The sequence below is a fragment of the Aptenodytes patagonicus genome, chromosome 3, assembly GCF_965638725.1.
Source record: "Aptenodytes patagonicus chromosome 3, bAptPat1.pri.cur, whole genome shotgun sequence".
In the NCBI taxonomy this organism is placed as follows: domain Eukaryota; kingdom Metazoa; phylum Chordata; class Aves; order Sphenisciformes; family Spheniscidae; genus Aptenodytes; species Aptenodytes patagonicus.
The window spans coordinates 96052758-96066747 of record NC_134951.1 but is presented as its reverse complement, the minus strand read 5'-3'; positions in this window follow the sequence as shown (position 1 = coordinate 96066747).

The following is a 13990-nucleotide window of genomic DNA, read 5'->3' as shown; positions in this document are numbered from 1 at the left end:
CTCCAAATGGTTTCAGAAGGTTGCAGAAGCCAATGAAAAGAAGTGCTTAAAATAAAAGTGCCACCTCAACTATTAAAGCAGCCAACATGTAAGTGCATCCTGGCAAGGAGGAGAGAAATTGCATGGTCTGATGTGGTCAGTGCAGGATTCCAAAAAGGCGTCCGACTAAGTACACCATCAAATGGAGACTTATCCTTGTTCCAGCAGGATATTGAATCAGGGCACTGTGAATCAAAAAGCCATTGGGTTGTCCATTGATTTAAAGAACATTTTTTTGTCCGCAGCTCTTCTCCTTACAATTTGCAGCCTCAAGAGTGAAGCAGGCTGGATTGTGCGCCGTGTCTCCTATGAGGAGGTAGTGGTGACTTTATGCCCTCCTTGCAGTATCATTGGTGTTTTCCTGCCCCGCTTCCTGGATGGAGGGATGACACAGGGGTCTGACCAACACTACTATTAGACAAAGTGGCCCCAAGTATACAGGACCATATAACTCTCTACAGGCAGCCCAGCATAGATCTTGCCATGCCTGTACTTCCCCAGCTCCAGCTTATCCTTTCATGCTGCACATCCAGAACGTACTGCACATCACTGCATATTGCAAAAGGCCAATTCACAGCAGCCCCTTCTAGTCCATCTCTAGGATTGCTCACTCCCAGCTTCCTACAGCCTTATTGCACAAGCAAGATAATGGTAGGCAGGGCAGGAACTGTGCCGGTTTTAAGCCCCAAGCTGGTATATCTACTCATTACTCTCTGGTATTTCTAACATCCCTGCTGCCTCTTTCTGTTTTGCTTTCCCATGAGTGGAAAACAATTTCTCTTCCCTTCGTCAAATAATCTCCTTCCAATTCCTCTAAATGGCTTGCACCTTTTGTCTCTCCTTTCATCACCATCCTCCTCCGTGGCATGGTTGGCTCCCTCTGTCATGCCTGATCCTGCCTTGCCTGTTGGTATCTGCATGGAAAGCTCCTTGGGGAAAGAGGCCCGTCTTGCTTGCTGTTTGTCTAGCACCAAGTACACCTCTCGTGCTGTATAAATAATTAACAGGCATCTGTCAAATGCAGATGAGAGCACACCTGCTCTCGAAGCCTCTAGCTACTGCTGCTTCCATGACAGCGCTCTCAGCTTCCCACAGAGGAGTCATCCCGAGATGTGTGAGGAGGTGTGGTAGAGGGATAGCTGGCTGTGATACAACCATCGCTTTGGGGAAACTATCCTGCAGGGGATGGGCTGTAAAGCTGAGTCACAGTTGCAGGGAAAAAGTTGAACTCCCCTTGCTGCCTTGCTGTGTAACTGGCCCAAGATCTTTAGTGGTTGCTCTGTATTACTTTGCTGCATCAGACTAAGGGAAAATGCTAGCTTTGATGAGTTGCCAAGTCTTCGCTGAATTATAATAACTACTAGAAACACCAGCAAGACTGATTTTAGAAAGAACAGGAACAGATATATTTGCATATTAGGTCCTCAGCAATTTTAGCTGGCACTGATTGGGGCCTTTGGCCATAAAGGGCCACATTGCAGTAGAAGGAGACTGGTTCTGCTTACAGAGGGTGCCTGTGCCCTGTAAACCACAGGGCTGTGCTCCAGGGAGGCAGCCAGTTTTAAGGGAGAACTGTGGGCAGGCTGTGGGCCCCTGCTTTCATGGAGCTGTCATGGTCCCCCCGTGGAGGGATGCTTGCTGGCTGTGACATGGGGGGAGCAGCAGTGGGACTCCCCCAGTGCTCGCAGTCTGCAGGGGCATGTGCCTTCCTCCTGGACCCTGCTCAGACACTGAACCACAACGCTGCATGCTAAGGGGCAAAACTGGCCCTTTCCAGCTTCCAGTGTCTGCCTCAAAGACAAGCCAAGGCAAGTCTCATATGACTTTGGGACACTGCACGTGGCAAGGCTAACGTTGGAAGGCTGGGTATTCACCTCTGTGCAGAGCAAAAAAAGCCCAACACCAAAACCCCAGCCCCAGACATCTTTCCCTGCCAAGAGCCATGTTTTTCTTACGTGATGCCGTGCAGGGGGGTGGCTACTCTGAGAATTAACCCAGAGTCAGCTGCAGGACCTAATAAGAAGTCATTTGCTACCACAGCAGGAAATCTGTGTGCAGCCTGAGCCTGTGTCTAATGACGGCTGGATGGCAGGTTGGCACAGGAACACGACTGGTCCAGTTGTATGAGAGGCTGAGCATCCTCACAGGATCAATCTCTTCCTGCAGAGCAAGGTACTTGAGAAGTGCCAGGAATATCATGGACTGATGTTTTGGAAATGGATTGTCTCAGCGGAGACCCCATTATGTTGATGTAGCTGCAAGAAACGTCTCATTTATCATCATGCTATGAAAGCCAGGAGGGTTTTATATGAACCACAAGCAAGAGACACATCTCAGAAGGTAATGTGACGTAAGAACATCCCATGGTGTCTGTGCAGGACTGTGGCAAAGTTTCATAGGGCACTTGGGTCAGGATGGAGCACGTTTTAACTTTGTTGTTATTCCGGTCCCCAGCACTACAAGAGTAATCCAGACGCTCAGTGTTTCCAGTACACGCAAAGAAAGCTTTCCTGAGCCTCAGACTGCTTTCAGTACTGTCAACCCAACATGTTCCTTTTGCTAATGTGTGTCTGCTCAGCAGCCAAAAGAAAAGCAAAATACATTTGAGGGGAGGGAGTGGGGAGAAATGTTATGAAATAAAAGATCAGAGGATCAAGAGCACTTTTGAGGCTCAAACATGCCACACACAAGCTCTGGGCCTGTGGTCAGCTGGAAAACATCAGTTTAAAATTCCACAATAGCCCTGGTATTTAATCCTTCTAATGCAAATTCCCCCCACCCCAGTCCTAGATCGGCACTACTACTGTGGTGGCACAACCCGAGCCTTTAAGCCCTTTTGAAGTATGCAAGAGTCCCTGTTTCTCAGCAGGAGGGCTGGGAAGCTATGTCAACAATGTCAAAAATGTTCCTGTGATTACTGTACCTTTCTGAGCAGAAACCAGGACAGAAAGCAATTAATGCCTCCTAATCTGGCTCATAAATAAAACTTGTTCTCCATAGAAGCGTCATCTCTGTAGCCCCTAATTAGGATGGCTCTCTGTCACCTCTGAGCTTGCAATAATGGGAGGAAGGACACCCATTCTCTCCCTTGGCCCAACACAAGGGTTAGATGTACACTTCTGCAAGTGAAGCCACGTTTCTGAATGCAGTTGCAAACAGTACTGTGTGCCTCTGTGATATTCTCCACGGTTCGGTTCCCAAAGCAGCCAGATATTGCAGGACCTGGGCATCGGGGTCCTGGCCAACCCCTGTGCCAAGCAGCTCTAATCCAAGATGTACAAAGGGTGAGGCAAGGGGAAGGAGCCAGAAGGCACAGGTGTTGACATATGATGGTGATGAGAAATGTAGACCACTCCAAGTCAGACAGGGGGAGAGGCACAATGTGTATTGGCAGATAGTCCAGCCTTATCAACAGTTGAAGTGCGTGCCAAGTATTTCTACCAGCCTCCCCTGTATAAGCAGGGTGACTTCCTATCAGCATCAGGAGCGAGACCTTGGAGAGCCGGGAGCAATGCTTGCAGACCAGTTCTCAGAGGGTGTCCAAGTGTGTCTGCATTGCATGGTCACTCCAGGTCTTTGACATGCGGGTGCTTTGTCCTTGGGTATCCTGGGGGTCTTCCCTGTGGGCTGCAAGAGGAGCTGTCTGCTCCAGAGCAGAGGGGAAGCCTGCACTCTTGGATGAGGCATCTCTACTAGAGACCAGACTGAGCTGGAGCAGAGCTCAGACTTTGTCTCACAGCCCTGCATGAGAAGAGTACGTGTAAAGACCACCCATGTGCACAGGCAGGGAAACACGTGTGGATGAACGGGCTGAGAAGAGAGAACAAATGCACCATACGGGAGAGGCAAGGGAAACACAAAGATGGTTGTGTCTTCTGAAAGCATGGAGGGGCTGGGTATAGCTTGTGGGGTCATGGCAGGGGATAGATATATACCTCAAGAGAGGACAAGTAAGGAGGTGACGGGATGAACCTGGGACAGCAGAAAGGAACATGGTGGTGGCAGGTGTATGAGGGAGGGACAGCTGAGTGCGGCCCAGGAAAGATGATCTTGCCTTTGCAAGGTCCATGCGTGTGGGAGGTTTGGGGGTAGAAAGGGCCAAAGGAAGGAATGGGGAGGCTGGAGAGGAGCCAGTCATGGTTACCGTGGTGCCAGTGGGAGGTCTGAGCATCTGTGGGATGGGCCGCACAGCTCCAAGTGACAGACTGTGGGCAACAAAGAAGCTTATCTGCACCTTTTTGCTCAACAATAACACCAAAATTAGCCACTGAGGTGTAACCCACGTTCCAGCCTCATGTCTGAGACCCGAGCCCACCCATTGCTCCCCTGCTCCAGCACCTGCACATGTGTGTGGAAGACAGCCCAGACGGGAGAGGAGCGCTTGAGGCATTGCTTTCCCAGCACCAAAATGGTATTGCCAAGCTATTTCCATGGGCGTACACCATCCTTGCTGAGCTCAACGCACCTTGCAGGGAGAAGCATGGATTTGCTGGGAGCTCCTGTCTGCAGGGACCTGGTCACCCCTCGGCCTCCCAGTGAAGCCATGCTGAGGAGCTGTGGGACCCACCTGCCGCCAAGCACACCCGCTGCCAGGGCAGAGTGCCTCTGCAGCGCTTTAGATGAGCCTGCAGGAAGCATTGTACCTGCTTAACTTCAGTAACATAAAAATCCTACCCCTAAGTGACGGGGGCAAAAACTGTTTCTGATCCCACTCCACCCTGTGAGGTGCTGAGATGCCAACGGGCTCATTCTCCCTGTGCGGAGTGGGGGGTGATATAGGAATTTGTGATTCAGGAATTTGTGATATAGCATTTTTCCCCCCTGTTGACTGTGCAAGACTGCGATGAAGCCAGGCTTGGCACTACCATCCCCATCAGCAATTCTGCTAAGAGGAATTTGAGTTTTTATGGTCACTGATAAGATTAAACTCTTTGTTGCAGCTGGCCGAGGCAGACTCGGCTTCAGTCTGTAAAGGCACTGCTGCGAGGGCATAGTGAAGGTAGTTTGGTTGCTCTCCTTGGGAATTCCCACACTTGCAAATGTTTGGATTTCATCTCAGCTGCAGTCTTAACTCCACGTTTGCTGGTGTGCGAAAGGCCTAGACCTGTGGATAAAAAGGACAGGAGTCCCTTGGGGTGGGTTTCTCCCTGCTTTCTCACTGAGCTGTGCTGAGAGCCAAAGTACTCCTGCGCATCTCCTGCAGTGCAGGTGCTGAGGGGCAACGTCAGGTGCAGGTCCTCTTCCTCCTCCAACGGGCCTCAGTGAGGGCAGGAGTGGGAAGATGATCAGCACCCCATGATCTGCAGGTCTCCTCCTTACCCAGCTTGGGGAAGCTCTCAAGGGTCTCCACTCAAGAAGTCTTCTGAGACTAAATGGCAGTCCCCTGGCCTTCTCTCCATTATGTACGTGCAACGTTCATTAATGCCCCCACCTCCAGAGCTGTAGAAATCATTATTTCCCAGCAAATCCAAACAAAACCTTCAGCTCCTACCTTGATACCTCAGTCCCATGTTGAGTCAGCAGCCAGCAGGAGCCGGAGGACTTGTTGGTGCTCCTTCTTTTTCTCTGCCAGCCCTCTGCGGCACCACATGGAGTGAGAAGAGCCGCCTTTGCTTGCCTCTGGCTCCTCTTCACACCTGGAGGGTCATGCTCCCACCCCAGGGCCTGGCACTGAGAAGCCCCGGGGACCTGGGAGGGCAGTGCTGGTGAAGAAGGGTCAGGGGGATTGCTGGCAGCTCTTCCCTGCTGTTTGTTTCCTCTGCTGGTGGGTAGAGGTGTTCCTGGGTCCAAATTACAGGGCTGTTCCCCATAACCCACCCTAATATTACAAACTTCTAAAAAATTACTATTTATCAAATGAACTGTGGCTCTGGGCACCAGCTCTCAGGTGTGCCAAGTAAACTATATTTTCTTCTATCCTAAACTCTAGTTTTTCTTCTCCCTCTGATTTGCTTAATGCAATGATTGGCCTCTGGCAGATGCACCCTGAGAGACAGAGGGCCGATTCACTTCATCTTTGGTGGGGAATACCTTCCTTGACCTCACAGCCCACCCGTGGAGCAGATATTCTTTTGCTTGAAAATTTAGGAGAAGGTAACATTGTGACTTTGGGTTGTGAGATACCCTGTTCTGAGTCGTGCCTTGGACACAGGTCATGGTCTGGTTGAAGTGGGACAGAGGGAAATGAGAAGTGCTGTGTCAAGCTAGTACAGCTCCCTGAGAGCTCGGCTGTTTCCTTGCATGAGGACACTGGATGTGCAGGAACCAAACTGGGCGAGCTGAGGTCCCCCGTGCCTTTTCTGCTTGTGCCAGGGAGGTAAGGTATCCAGGGACAAGTGGGCAGCACTGCCTCCATTTTAAGAGAATTATTCATAACGAGCCCAGTCTGCTGCTGCTTTCTCTCGCTGAGATGTCATCCTGGTCCTGCGAGTCATCCGTAGGGCACATCTGCTTCCACTGCAGCACCTCATGAAATAAGGCAGTGCTGTTAATCGGATTTACAGACACCAAGATCGAGGAAGTCATCTTTGACATTGCAGATTGAGGCCCAAGTGACGCCCCAGGTAACACGGGGAGGCAGTAGCATAACAAGGTGATAACAGAGGCTTGCCTGTGCCTGGGGCTGTAATCCCTGGTCCTCCCTCCCTGCAGCTGTCGTGATACCTTCAAGGGCCTGCGGGGTGAACGGAGAACCTGGGTGCTGCATCCTCCTGGGATAGGCACAGGGCAGTCCTCACGGAGAGCGCTTCAGAGAGTCAGCAGCAGCAGGTGCAATAAATAAAGGAATAAATGAAATGAAATATTGGCAAAGCAAGATGTAAGAACAGGTGCTGCCCTATGTCAAATAAACAGGGTAGGTGTCAGAAGACCTTGCTCCCAGCCTCCTGGGGCTAGTCCCACTTACGTAGGTGACAACAGGGACACAATCCCACAGCGTTTGAATTTCACATAATTTTAAAGGGATGTTCTTGGAAACAATGTGCAAAGCAGCGCCATGGCTGTGACCTGCACTTTGCCACGCAGGTCCATTAGTCCGGGCTACAAGGCAGCCGCCATCCCGCTATGGGAGTGCTCTCAGCCCAAGCTGGGTATTTAGCCAGTACAGAGCACTTCCCATCACTCCAAGTGCTGGCGCTGACGTTGGGAGCTGCCGCTCCTGGAGATGGGGTCACACTACAATCTGCAGGGCTTCAGCGATGTCATATTTCAGCAGGGCTGCCACCAGCAGAGGTCCTGAAATACCAGTTTTAATTAAAAGCTGTATTTTCTATTATGCTGCACAGCTCATACATGCTGACTACTGCTCTTTCACCTCACCGGGGCTAAGTCCACACTCTTTAAAATATGTCATGTGTCAGTCAGACAGAGCCCGTGGGGGCTACGGCACTCACAAGCCAGAGCTGGGTTCAGTCAGAATAATGTGTAGGAAACAAATGGAAGAGGACAGAGGGACGGTGGGGGCAATGGGGGGAGGTTCTGGATGCAAACAAAGAGAAAGAGGAGATCTTGGAGACAAGTGAAAGGAAAGAAAAAAAGGAGGTAGGCAAATATCTGTGGTAAAGAAACAGTAGATGCCTTTCTTGGGATCAGTATAGTTTAGGCACTGAGTATGTCCAGAGTTCTCCTTATGTCTCTTGTGAGCATTCGTCCATGTAGAAATGCCCAAGGGGGAGGAAGAAAGAACTGTTATGTTTGTTGTGGATGGAAAAAACAGTTGTATACAAAGTTTACAGACTTATCTGAAATCTCTCAAGGACTACTGAGTGGAACTGGCCTTCCAGTCTAGACCTTCTGCCTGATACAGCAACTCACACCAGCCTTTCTGACTAGGAGAAGTTCCCAGGTTTTTTTCTAAATGTTTTGCAATCACTGCTCTCCATCTGGAGCCCTTTCTTTCCAATGCAAAGCTGGCCCTCCTTAGCAGCCTGTGCATGACCACCGTGTTTCCTCCAGGGGCCCTTCAACTCCCTCCGGTGCGTTGGCACAATGGTCACTCAGGTTGCCACAGGCAGGCACATTGCAGCAGCCAGCAAGCTCTCTGGAGCATGGCCCAAGTCTAGCTGGAGCTGAAGGCTGGTGACTGAGATGTGGCAGTCCCTTTCTCGCTCTGCCAAATCCAGTCTCCTGGCCACACAGGTCTGGTCTCCCGCTGCCTCATGGGAAGGACATGAAAGACTGCTAAAAGAGTGCCTCCAAGAGGCCCTCACAGCCGTGGTGGCTTGCAAGCAGCATGTTCCCTCTGGCCCTCCTGATGTTCACCACTCCAGGGACTGCCAGCCTTCCCAGCAAGCTCAGCTGGTGGTTCCCCGTCCTGAGGTTGGCAACCATGGACTGCAAGAGGTTGGAGCCATTCACATAACGCAGGGGTGCCCTGCAAGAAGGGTGCCTGTGACCCCGGGAAGGAGATGTAATGCAGGAGAGAAGGCCACAAGCTCAGGTTAGCATCTCGCCCTCCCACTGATCAGGGAAGGAGAAGGTAGGGCTGTGCCGCCTTATCTCCCATCACCTGTAGATGGCTCTTTCATACCCCGGTAAGGATGGAGCAAAGCAGCCTCAGTCCAGCACTCCTAAAAAGCTGCCAGTGATACAGCTACAGTGGCCTCCAAGAAGGAGGAAAGGAGAGGAAAATGACCCCCCTGTAACCTCCAAAACTATGTTTGGCTCACATGGAAGCAGAAAGGAAAGCTTAAATCCTGCGCCTGCCCTTTCCTCTGACTTCCCACGCCTAAAATGAGTAGTTGCTCGGCTTTCCCGTGGTGACGTCATGGAAGCAGAGCTGTTGGAAATGACCTCACACTCTTGCCCTCCTGCTTGACAGGGGTACGGGGCTGCCAGGACATATGACTGCGGGGCTTCGGTAACACAAGATGGGAGCTATTCGCCCTGGCTATATTAAGAACAGTTTACAGGCTCCGGCCTCTTGGTTTAGTTCGCTTGCTGGGATCTGGTGTCAGCAGTTTTGAAAACACTCCTCTCTCCAATGGCAGTGGAAATTTGTAGGCTCCCTGTAAGACTGACCCAGCACCCACAGGAGTGCCCGGAGTGCCAGAACAGGCTAAACATAGCACTACTAATTTTGGAGAGGTTAGGTGATCAGATAAGGAGAGATGGGGGCAGGAGGAGAGGGAGAGAGTCAGAGAAGCTAGTAATGTTAGGCAGGGAATAAGTGGGAAGGGATGGTTAAAGGGTCTCACTAGTGGGCTCCAAAAAGGAGCAGAGCTATTCAACGTCGGTAGCTGGCTGCAGAAACCCGCTTCTCCTGCAGTGTTCCAAACACAGCTTCATAAGCCAGCTCCCAATGCATGCAGAGTATGTCCGCCTCTCATATTGAATAACCAGGCAGGATCCTGCGGTTCAGGTAAATGACCCAGTCAATGCAGTGGACTAAATGATCTTTGCCACTGAGAGCAAAGATGCACACTCACTTTGCAAGTTGACTGGGAAAAGTTTTAGGATATTTGCACTCAACACCTACTTGCAATTGTGCTTCTGCTGGAGTTCACAGAACATCCCACAGCTCTGCTGGTGCAGTGTTCCTCAACTGCGGAAGGACAAAGTCATCTGTTTTAGCTTATCCTACTGCTAAAACTGGTTTGCACTAAAAACTTTGCACTGAAACAGATGAGGGAGAGCTCACATGGAGTAACCATCAGCCACCAGGCAGTGACTGGCAGCTGGGCTGAGTAATATCTTTGCCGGCTCCGTTTAGGACCACAAAAGGATGTTTGCCTCTGCCCTGAACAAATCAGTCACTGAAATAGCCTAAATCAGCTCTGGAGACTCAGACATATGGTCTGTCATTGGAGACTGCCGTGTGTCAGCTGGGCTAGGGGAATGGATTCTGTGCGTGAGCACCTCACAAATATGAGGTGAAGGGTGCAGGTTTCACCTCTGCCACCCAACGCATTTAACTCCTCAGTTGCTGTGGGTCAGGAGCCCGGGCATGGCTAGGTACTGTGGCTCAGTCAATTTCTTGGAGCTCATGAAGCCATTACAATCAGTTGCACTTCTGAGCCCCACAATTAAAGCAAAAGAGCAACTGAGGAAATGGAAAAAGCAGATCATCTTTATCAGGTGGACACTGCTCCCTTTTTAATCCCAAGCTCACTGATTCAGTGGCTGGGGAGGCAATATTTCTGCTGATAGAAATAGCTGTGAGGCCATCTAAGGCACGGAGGGTCTTCCCACCCAGATCAGCTGCAAATTCACAGCTTTGCATGTAGTTCCCTGAACTTGCTCCTGGGACAAGAGCAATTTCCCAGCAGTATCTGCCGGGAGAGGAGAGGTTCGTAAGCCGCCTGGCTTCTAACTGGCTCAAGTGCCAACTGAGTTCATGCTCTGGGCACATCAGGGAGCTGCTTTCTTCAAACAAAAGGGGGAAGGCGGGGGGAGAGGGAAGCCCTCCCCAAGAGCTTCCACCCTGCAAAGAGTTCCTGAATGGCCTCCTACTTTCACATGATTTGGGCGTTCAGTGTGAGGACAGAGCTCTGCTACAGGGTCAGGCGCATGCTTTAGAGACAAAAATAAGTATTGGCTTCATTTCCATGTTCCCTTATCACTAAACCCCCGGCTTCAGCCTGGCATTGGCCACTGAATGACTCCCTGTGCCAAGGCTCTGGACTTAAGTAAGAAATTATGTTTAAGAGCTGGGCAATGAGGTTACTGTGTCTCACTAAGCCACCACAGATGGGATAAAACCTTGCGAGCCCCTCTGAAATGCTCCCTAAGGGTTACTTTACTCACACCTGCTTATTCTCCACCTCCTGCCATGGCCATCTCCCTAGCTCAGCTGGAGAAGTGTGATGCCATATACTGCTGATGAGGACTTGGTGGCTGCTAGCACAAAGCACACAATTTCTACTGCATTAATCTGCAATTATTGTGCAATTGGGAGCCTGTATTTGTGTAGCTGGGGGTCATGTCACTTTGCAGTTAACTGGTGAATGAATGTTACAGACGTAACAAGAAGACCAGTCTGCCCTTGTAGCCAGTCCCCATGCTAACCACATCAGCATATGGTGTTAGACACTATACCCAAGCTGTGTTATTCCTAGGTTCCTTCTGAGAAGAACCCTATTTTCTTGTGAAAGGTAGCAGGAAAGACCACTAAGTGAAACCATGTGTTCAGATCCCCTGGAAATCATGCATTGTGCTTCTAAGTCCCCTTTTTGTGATTTTTCTAAATCTACTCTTCAATAATTGGATACAGTTTAAAAGTAATTTTGGGATGTTCAATAGCAAAGAGCTATCTTTTGTGCAGCCAAGAAGGCAAAGCTCCAGTGATTTGGACCCACAATCAGCTGACACTTCCCATGTAGTGATTGTCTTACTACTTGTAAAGGTTTCTATCTGAGCATCCAGAACAGAATGTTACTTTGACTCCTGTTCCTCAAGCTGTGACTCACTTACGGATCTTTATCACCCCATCTCACTCATCAGGGCTACAGAAGTAAAGGTTAGAAGCATGAGAGCTTTAAAGGCTCAGCCCCCAATTTAGAGCAAGATGATGCATTTATCTCTGATGCAGAACTGGATGTTCCCCGGATGACTCCTCTACGTGAAGCTCCAGTAACAGAGATTTCAAATCTAGCCAGACTTTTCAAGTGTGTCCTGCCAATGCTCTTCCCTGCTCTCTCAGTGCTGGAGAAAGACCTGGACCCGGGGTTAGGAAGGTCACCAAGCCTTTTTGTGGTAGCCTTAGCTAGGTCATTTATTCATGCAAAATCAGAAAATCAGTTTTTTTCTGGCTCCAAGGAGGGCACGGTGCAAGCTTAGTGCCTTCAGGGAGACAGCTGAACTCCAAAAGTGAGTTAGGCTGAATCTTTTTATTCAAATGGTTGCTTCTCTCAAAGAACCTCCTATCCAAAGGGAGGCTGTTACCATCCCTCATTTTCAGGTGCACAGATTTTCCAGCCTGGGATTTAAAGGAAACTCTCAGAGACTAGGACACCTGCTTCTAATCCCATGCTCCCACAAGTCTCTTCCCTAAGGTTACACCCCTGTGCTTCCTATGGTTTGTTTTTAAATATGCCCCAGGGTTAAGCTTTCCATTCCTCTGCTACGTAGAAGCACACGACCATTTTATGCCGAGTCTTCCCCTGTGGCTGGCAGCAATGAAGTTCAGGTGAAGAACAGCAACAAACAGATGAGTTTATCTCAACAATTCTGGCTGGCAGAAGTTAGCTGTGGGAAGAGCAGGCATGTTGTTCAGCACTTAAGCACATCTGCATCTCTGTACTCAGGTGTCTATGCTCAGGAGTGTGCAAACGATCACATATTTGCAAGCCTTCAGTTGTTTTTTTGGTGTGAACAAGCTTTTGGCACATGGGGAGGTCTGTGCCTAGGAGTTTGTACATGTGACAGAAGAACCTTGCATGTGCTCATCTCAGCTAATGACAAAGAATCAACTTTGATTAAAGCTCTTCTTAACGTTTGAGAGCACTTTTTCCTGGATATATTAAACTGTGGTCAAACATCATCCACATGCTTTGGAATGGCCTCATCAGAAAGAAGGCAGAAATGATGAAAGTTTTGCGCTAGAGAGAGGGTGTGTCAGGCCTTTGGATCTGGGTGTGTAAACAAGGGCACAACAGATTTTGCGAGTATAAACTCTGCAGACCTATAAGACTAAACTCCTGTGACATATTTATGTTTCCTCATACACAAATCACATTGACTCTCACACTCCCCTATCACGCGGAGTCACCGGACTTCAAACGGAGCGGAGGAGGCAGCTGGATTCACTAAACAACATCTTGGGCACTATGAACATGTGCCAGATAATAAGGGGAGAATCGCAATTAAAATGTCAAACTGTATCACATTTCCATAACAAAGTCAGAGAGGATTTCCCTCTCTGTGCCTTTCCTTTCTGTTTAACTTGTTTAGGGAGCTGAGGCTGCTCTTTCCATGCCGTGCTTTTCAAGCCCTGCAAGACATACGAGGTATATTGTTCTTGCAATATTTGCTTCCTTCATGAAATAATTTGTTGAACGCTTGAGTAAAACTGTGTAACAGAAGGAGCCAAAGTTGTCTCAGAGGAAGCTATTTAAAACCTCCTGCTCAGTGCGACGCCTGCTTACAAAGCTCTGCTCTTCGCTCTCCGCTAATAATACCTCCACTTTGTTCTCCTCTGGATCTTGGAGGGCTTTCTGAATGTGCTACACTCTTACAAGGTACATAAAGCTGATTTGTGTATGAAGCAAATAAGGGAAATTTTAATGTGAAATCCAGTGTTGCATAGGCTCACTCTCAAGATTATTGCAAAGGTTCTCTTCGACCTTTAAACCCTGACTCCAGGCGAAAGCTTGAAGCTGTGCTAAGGTTGTCTAAGACTCAGATAAAAATGGAAACTATGGGGAGTTTCAGGTGTTTGGCAATGATAAGAACCACTTTAGATCTAAAAATGAATATCTCTATCAAGCATCCCTCTCCGGCCCACCTGGAAATCGTGTGGTGACTTGCCAAAGAGGGAAGAACTAGACCATAAAACAGGAAAGAAAAATTTCAACACAGACCAAATATAATCTACTTGGGGAAAAAATGCTTCCCAGGCAGATTTTACTGCAAATACTTAATTGAGTGACCATTTGTACAATGTCGCAAGGCTATTAGTGCTATGAGCATTATCAACTGTTGTTTAGTGGTTGCTGTTACATTTGACATGCAACGGGGAACCAAGATGGAGGTTGCTTCCCATGGCAGCTGGCTCTTGTCCCCTTGAAGAATATCTCAAGCTCTGAGCCAGCCCTTCCTGACCTCCATAAACACATCCCTTGCTTTCATATACTGTAATGAAGGAGGCCTCACTCTGTTTTGCCTGGCTGTGGCTGCCCTGGCCTTGCACAGGCACATGCAGCAGCTGGGTGTAAGTTTGAACTCTGGGATTCCTGCAGCAGCACCATCTGTGAAGGAAAGGGTATGGAAACAGATGCTACCGGATAATGTCTGA